This window comes from Neofelis nebulosa, chromosome 11 (genome assembly GCF_028018385.1).
Source record: "Neofelis nebulosa isolate mNeoNeb1 chromosome 11, mNeoNeb1.pri, whole genome shotgun sequence".
Classification (NCBI taxonomy): domain Eukaryota; kingdom Metazoa; phylum Chordata; class Mammalia; order Carnivora; family Felidae; genus Neofelis; species Neofelis nebulosa.
In genome coordinates, this window is record NC_080792.1 from 6,749,866 (window position 1) to 6,755,672 (window position 5,807).

The 5,807-nt window shown below is 40.3% G+C and overlaps 1 pseudogene; it reads left to right on the forward strand.

Moving 5' to 3' along the window:
* The first annotated feature begins 864 nt into the window (after positions 1 to 864).
* Positions 865 to 1,406, forward strand: LOC131489844 (high mobility group protein B1-like; annotated as a pseudogene).
* Positions 1,407 to 5,807: the final 4,401 nt, after the last annotated feature.

The window sequence follows — 5,807 nt, forward strand, 5'->3', positions numbered from 1 at the left end:
CATGTTTAGAAAACTGTGTAGCAGTTGTTAATAATGTTATATATAATATATATGTTACATATCTATAATAAAGTGTATATATATATATATATATATATATATATACATATATATGTCTCTCCCAACATTTCACTCCTTCTACTCCTATGTACTACAAACATGAAAAAAAATTATTTCCAAATTGATTGCACACAAATATTGCATACAAATATCCATGGCAGCTGTGTTAATAGCTAAAAGCCAGAAAAAAAATTGCTCATAAACATTTTACACATTCATAAAATATTCTAAAATGTTTTATAGTTAAACTTTAGGAAAGTCCAGATTAATGCACATTTTTGCAGTAAAACTGTTGTAAAATAGTGGCTTTGATACAAAGCATGAACAGTAGGGTCACCCACACACCCCTGAACTGCAAGAATGGCAAGGCTGAGAACGTGGAAAAGTAAAGCTTAGGGATCACGACATTTGTCATGATTGGTGAAGCAAAAGCAATATCATTTTGGGTTAATTGAAGAGATAGAATTTGATATTCACTGGAACAATGCAAAGGATATGGCAAAAAGAAAAAAAAAAGACTTGACCAGTTGAAAACAAATCTGAGTTAATTATGTCAGAAGCTAGTATAAGCAATATGCAGAGCAAAACTAAATAGGGCCATGTGTTTGTGGGAGTCTGGAATTACTTTATATATAAACATGGATTCTTTGGAAGTAGCCCTAAGATTCTATGGGTAATAAGTAAAGAGAGGTGTTTATTTTAAATAATTCTGAGCCATAGCAGTACAATGAGCTCCACAGACACAGTGCCAGGGCCCAGTCGAAGACTGGGCGACCTGTGCCTTGTGGGGGAAAGTCATTCAACATGGACTAAGGCGATCCTAAGAAGCTGGGAAGCAAAATGTCATTATATGCATTCTTTGTGCAAACTTGCAGAGCGGAGCACAAGAGGAAGCAGCCAGGTGCTTCAGTCACCTTCTCCGAGTCAGTTAAGAAGTGTTCAGAGAGCTAGAAGACTATGTCTGCTAAAGAGAAAGGAATATTTGAAGATGTGGCAAAGGTGGACAAGGCCCACTATGAAAGAGAATACTGATAATCCCCCTAAAGGGGAAACAAAAAAGGAGTTCAAGGACCCCGGGGCACCCAAGAGGCCTCCGTTGGCCTTTTCCTCATTTTGTTCTGAGCATTGCCCAAAATTCAAAGGAGAACATGCCTACCAATCTAAAGGAAAGCCTGACGTGGCAAAAAATTACAAAAAAAAAAAAAAAAAAAAAAAAAGGTCATCAAGTCTGAAAGAAACAAGAAGAAGGAAGAAATGAAGAAGAGGAAGATGAAGAGGAGGAGGAGGAGGAGGAAGATGAAGAAAGTGATGAACAATCTGGCTTTAGCACAGTTTTTGATCCATAAAACATTTAACCACCCTGTACACAACTCACTCCTTTAAAATTTTTTTTTATCGTTTATTTATTTTTGAGACAGAGAGAGACAGAGAGTGAACAGGGGAGGGGCAGAGAGAGAGGGAGACACAGAATCCGAAACAGGCTCCAGGCTCTGAGCTGTCAGCACAGAGCCCGACGCGGGGCTCGAACTCACAGACCGTGAGATCATGACCTGAGCCGAAGTCGGACGCTTAACCGACTGAGCCACCCAGGCGCCCCCAACTCACTCCTTTAAAAGAAAAGTTATAATGTAAGGCTGTGTAAGATTTGCTTTTAAACTCTCCAGGAGCTTCTTTTGTTAACACTCTACCGAATGTGTCTTTGGGTAGCCCTGGTCTGGTGGTATTTTCCATAGCTGCTCCCTCTGGCCAGTACAGTATGGGGGTTATATGTTGGCCTGGGAACTTAAAGCAGGTTCTGGTTGGTGCACAGCGCACATGAGTTCTATAAGGGGATGGCAATTTGTCACCTTCAGTCACCTCTGATGCAGCTTATACAAAATCATTGTTGTTCTTTTAACTGAACACCATTCTGTAATTGCAAAAAAAAAAAAAGTTGCAGCTGTTTTATTGACATTCTGAATGCTTCTAAGTAATGCAACTTTTATTAAGGTTGTTTTTCAAAAACTATCCCACCTTTTTAAGTCTATTATTATTTTGAATTCTCTTTCACTGACGTATAAGTGATAGAAAACTGTGGGAAAGCATTTGAAAGTCTGAGGCAATTTATATGGTAATTTATGAGTTCCAAATACACCCCTAAATATTTTTGTACGTGTTCTATTGTGAGAGAGCAACAACTACTTTACAACTGCTTCTGGAAGAATGTCAATAGCACGCCCTCTCTTTGGAAACAGGCTGAACGAGACGCATGGCAGGACTTTAGGAACACTATACAGAAAATTCGCCCCTCCTATGCCTCACAAGCCTACCATGTACTTTTGCCAAAACCCTGCCGGAAATGAGTCACGACTTTACATCGATTCGCCAGGTGTTTCATGCTATTCTGTAGCGTCATCTCTTGGTCTCTCTTCCTTAGCCTTCTGTCGTTTGTCTTGTATTTCTTCTGCTTCTCTATCTTGATCTCGCTTTTTTACATTACTGTGCCTCATCTAATTTTTCATCTTTTCTCCATTCATGTTGGAAGTGATGCAATGCTCTCCACATGCAAATGCTACTTTGAGAAGGGAAAAAGTGAGTGACTACAGTTCTGATTAATATACATACACAAGAACGGCAATTATTATTCACGGAGAACAATGTCCTTTTAAGTCCTCACCACTGCCCCCAAACAGCATTATATGATGACAATAAAGGGTGACTGCCAGCGAAGAGAGAGAAAGATATAGAACAGCTGGCAGTATGTTTTTCAATTTTCTTCCATGAAAATGACTGTGGATTTTCATTCACTTTCTTTTTTTTTTTAAATTTTTTTTTTCCAACGTTTTTTATTTATTTTTGGGACAGAGAGAGACATAGCATGAACGGGGGAGGGGCAGAGAGAGAGGGAGACACAGAATCGGAAACAGGCTCCAGGCTCCGAGCCATCAGCCCAGAGCCTGACGCGGGGCTCGAACTCACGGACCGCGAGATCGTGACCTGGCTGAAGTCGGACGCTTAACCGACTGCGCCACCCAGGCGCCCCTCATTCACTTTCTTCATTAACTGTAACCCTTTTCACTCCGTGGAATAACATGTACTTCAAGAGTCAGTAAGTATGGAAAAAAGATTAAAAGTAATAATAAAAAAAAAAGACAGACTAGGTTTCCTGTTCAGATAATTTTGAAAGCTTTACTCAAATACTACATTAAAAAAAATAATGAGGGGTGCCTGGGTGGCTCAGCTGGTTGAGCGCCCAACTTCAGCTCAGGTCATGATCTCATGGTTTGTGAGTTCGAGCCCCACATTGTGCTTGCTGCTGTCAGCGCAGAGGCTGCTTCTGATCTTCTGTCCCCCTCTCTCTGCCCCTCCCTTGCTCATGCTCTTTCTATCTCAAAAATAAGTAGACATGTTTAAAAAATAATGATGTGAAACCTGCAATGTATTCATTAGTGTCTATCCATTGAATGTCTCACCTTAATATACATTCCTGGATGGATTATTTGGGTTTGGCCAACATACACAGGGAAACATGTGACAGGCACTTGGTTCATGATGTCTCCAACATGTATTTTAATATTTGTATATGATATACAATACCTGACAAATATGTCATTATATGTTCACTGGAATGTGTTTTGTATCCATAATATGTACATCAGCCTTTGTAGTCGATGTGGATATTTTTTATCCTAGAATTCAGTCATGCTCTATGAACAATGATGTCTTCTGAAAAAAAATATTATGTGTCTATAATTGACGCTGTGTGTTTCTAGTTCATTCATTTTCAATAGTGAATGCTACTCTGTCCTTTGAGTGTAGGAGAACATATTCATTGACTCTCATTCTAATGGACTTTTGGGATATTTTAAGTTCACAAAGGCTGCATGGAGTGTTCTTTTGCCTCCTCACACTGCTGTTGCACCAGTGGAAGCTCCAGAATGTTGACCCTTCCTCTTGTGAAATGGGAAGCATTTAGAGAGTTTTAAATAGAGGAGCGACATGATGTGCCATATTGTTTAAAAGACTCATTCTATCTACTAAATTGAGAATAGACTGTAAGTCAGAAGAAAAGAGGCGAAAATAGTTTGGGGGTGATTCTAGTACATGGGGAAGGACGTGCAATGGACAGATATCAAAGAGGTAAAATCAATAAAAATTACCAGGGCTATAGGACAAGGAGGTAGGCAACGTAGTTGCAAAATGGTAAGATCTCTGTCATTCTGGGTCCGTGAATTAGTATGGGGAGCAGGGCACATATAGGGGGTAAATTAGTCTGTTTTGTTCATCCACTGGACTTTGAGATCTTTCTTTCTTTCTTTTTTTTTCCTTTCTTAATGTGGCATAACCTGGCCTATTCTGACTGAGGTGGTCATGGTTCGTATTGCCAGGATTATTTAGTAGCCAAAGGGGTAGAATTCCTTTAGTATTTAAAATACCAGGTATCTTGGGGCTCCTGGGTGGCTCAGTCAGTTAAGCGTCCGACTCCTGATTTCAGCTCAGGTCATGATCTCAAGGTCAAGAGACTGAGCCCCACGTTGGGCTCTGCACTGAGCATGGAGCCTGCTTAAGATTCTTTCCTTCACCCTCTGCCCCATCCCTGCTTGCAAGTGCATATGAACGTGCTCTCTCTCTCTCTCTCTCTCTCAAAAAATCAAATAAATAAAATCTCAGGTGTGTTATTGTAAGGAGTTGTGGTAGGTAGAGTTCTTTTTTTTTTTAATTTAAAAAAAATTTTTTTTTTTAACGTTTATTTATTTTTGAGACAGAGAGAGACAGAGCATGAACGGGGGAGGGTCAGAGAGAGGGAGACACAGAATCGGAAACAGGCTCCAGGCTCTGAGCCATCAGCCCAGAGCCCGACACGGGGCTCGAACTCACCGACCGCGAGATCATGACCTGAGCTGAAGTCGGCCGCTCAACCGACTGAGCCACCCAGGCGCCCCAAGTGGTAGGTAGAGTTCTAAGACGACCCTCAAGAGTTGCACCTCGCTGTATACTCTTACACAGGTGAAACTCTGCTGTAATCAGGGTTGGCTCTGTGGCAGAGGTAAAGGGGTTTGTTTAGATGTAGTAAGTGCTCCAGATCAGTTGGAGCCATTTCATCTGTTGGTCTTGAGTTAAACAAAGGGAAAGTAACATGAGTTGGCCTGACTTAATCAAGTGACACCTTTAGAGAGGAACCAGACCCTAAAAGAGACATTCTCCTTCCCACCTGATGGAAACAAAAGTTCATGCTGTGAAGCAGATGGTCTGAGGTCTTTAGGAGCCAAGGGCCCCAGTCCTACAACCACAAAGACCTGAATTCTGCCACAGGCAAGGGGTCTCAGAATTTACGTTAAATGGCAGCTACTTCACTATAAGATCTAAATGGATTAGTGCCATAGGTGTGTGGTGGCACTGAAAAACAAGATGTGACACCAAACACGGAATGTCAAGAGACAAAAATTTAGCCTATTAATGGCCATACTAATTTTGTGTTTGGCCAGTTGTTTGCTTCCTCATTTTCTATTAATGATCTAGTTTATGGCCACTTATTTAGACTAATTAGGCTTTAAATCATATATACTTATATACTTTTATTTTATATCTACCCAGGCTTGGATTTATATAATTTATTTGGTAGTGGAAATGAATCTAATTGTGCATTATTGTAATTTCTTAAGGACTGAAACACACTACTGATCCTTAAATTGCAAAGCATGTGGTCTTAGTTAACAGCCCGTTGGGGATGATTTGAATATTAAGTTCAATGAATTGTATAATATGTT